This window comes from Magnolia sinica, chromosome 9 (assembly GCF_029962835.1).
Source record: "Magnolia sinica isolate HGM2019 chromosome 9, MsV1, whole genome shotgun sequence".
NCBI classification, from domain to species: Eukaryota; Viridiplantae; Streptophyta; class Magnoliopsida; order Magnoliales; family Magnoliaceae; genus Magnolia; species Magnolia sinica.
The window spans coordinates 64,151,577-64,153,610 of NC_080581.1; the positions used below are offsets into that span (position 1 = coordinate 64,151,577).

General features: G+C 39.1%; 1 long non-coding RNA gene across 1 annotated transcript; it reads right to left on the bottom strand.

The window, feature by feature from the left end:
* Nucleotides 1-884: 884 nt before the first annotated feature.
* On the bottom strand, nucleotides 885-1,797 carry LOC131255549 (uncharacterized). Its single transcript, XR_009176166.1, has 2 exons — nucleotides 1,270-1,797; nucleotides 885-984 (listed from the first exon to the last, which is right to left on the bottom strand). It is a non-coding gene; the product is annotated as an uncharacterized LOC131255549 (long non-coding RNA).
* Between the last annotated feature and the right edge of the window lie 237 nt (nucleotides 1,798-2,034).

Here is a 2,034-nt window from a genome sequence, read left to right on the forward strand (position 1 = left end):
CATGCTATCTCTGCTATTTATAGTAGTGGCTGCTATTTGTTTGGTGGCTTTATTAATTTCTGTTTTGTTCTTTATTCTGCAACGAATGCAGAGCTGTATTGCAAAATTGGTGTGCCCTTTGGGGATAGGCAGAAGTTGTATAAGACGGTCGAAGATGCAAAAGTTTATGTAGTTATTTCTCCACAGATGGGAAAGCAGGTTCTTGAAACAACACTGTTATAGTTCAAGAGCTTTGTGCAGCCCACACATGCATCTTCACACTTGTAGTTTGACATGCGGTTGCATGTGCCATTGTGGCCCAGGTGGTGGACATCCGAGCTGTTGTCATGTTGGCCCTCCTGTTTAAATGATCCAGTCCAAACCAGGCTAGCCAATTCATCAGGTTGGCCAACATGTAAGGAAATCGGGGATGGTTCAATAAAAAATGTTATAGTCCAAACTCATGTAATCATGTGACTACTGATGGTGGACGAGCCTGAATTTTGAATGAGGTCATATAAATTGTAGAGCCCATCTGATGCATGGCTTGGATTTCCTATACAGTTTCCTTAGATTGGCATGTGTCCCTGCATCTTTAGAGGTGCATGTGGAGGCACGTCGATTTAGCAAAATTCTTAGCTAGATTAACACCGAGTAGACTTTCCTTTTAAGAGGTCTGCTTGGAATGAAAACCAATACTTTTTCACTGTTTGTTTAGGTTGTCGCATTTCTTGCAGCCATGGAATTTATGGCTGAGCAGTTTCCTGGAGCCTTTTCAGGCTATTCTCTTCAGGTCAGATTCTCAGCTCCTCACAGTTCTTTTGAGCAGTATCTGCTTATCTAGTGGTTACTTTAAAAAAAAAAAAATGATACAAGATCTAGAAGTCCTACCAAGGCTTTTTAAAAAAGTACAGGTTTGCTATCGACTACAAGGAACATATGAAGTTGAATGTGGGGAATCCCACTTATGGATGGACAGAAGTTCATCATCGTGATAATTTTAGACTCTCCCAGCAATTTGCATTAGCTTTTAATGGTAGACAAGCAAAAATTCTTATGCTTGGCTGCTCACCAAGCATCAACTGACAGAACCTTAAACTGAAATGGGCACCCTGGTTCAGTTGCTGGATTCTTCTAACTTGCGCATTGTGCTCCAGTCTCGTGCTCCTCTTTCATAGCCTTTTATACTTGATTACATTTTGAAATAGATACTTCCCGCACCCACACCTACACCCGCACTCACACCTGAATCTGTTGCGGCTTTGCTTCACTCATTGTACTGTTATAAACCAGAGTACTTTTTCACGTAGAGTGTAGAATAGCCTAGTTGTTGATTGAAAACTGATATTTAAGCTTCCAGGTAGATCTGTGCTAGAAGTTTACAAGTCTAGCAACTCCAACAGATGTGATTTAATGATAACAACCACCTGCTGAAAATTGAGAGTATAGAGTATAGGATATGTTTTGAGGCTCACTACAGGGATTAGGAACCTCACTTCCAGATAGTTTCCACTCACATAAAAATATAGCAAGCAAACTTTCTGTATGAGTAATCATAGCATGTCTTCTGTTCCATACGAATGCACATATCTAGGCAACAATCCAAAATAAATCAAAGTAAGCCTAACAAGGACTTTAGCAGACTTCTATTGATAAGACCCCTATCCATTCCAACCACTTGTTATCCAAGGAAAATAAAGAAACAAGTTGTTTTTTTTTTTTTTTTTGAAATTGTAAGAAAAAAGTAACTCTTTATTCAACTGTATGACCTTTAGAAGCCTACATCAAGAAGCAAGGATGGAGTTCCCTATGAGAAGGGATATCACCTCTATGACGACGATGACGATGTGAAATATCACATCAATGCAGGTTCAATCCAAGGTGGAGAAACGAATATATAATATGATTGATGTCTAGCGTGAGAGTAACATGCGATTGATTTTCAATTTTTTTTCCTTCTAAAAATATTTCCCAATTGTTGGAAATTATGTGGGATGTTTGGAGCTTAGTTTTGGGAGAAGTAGAATGAGATCATCCAATTTTAGACAGTGGACA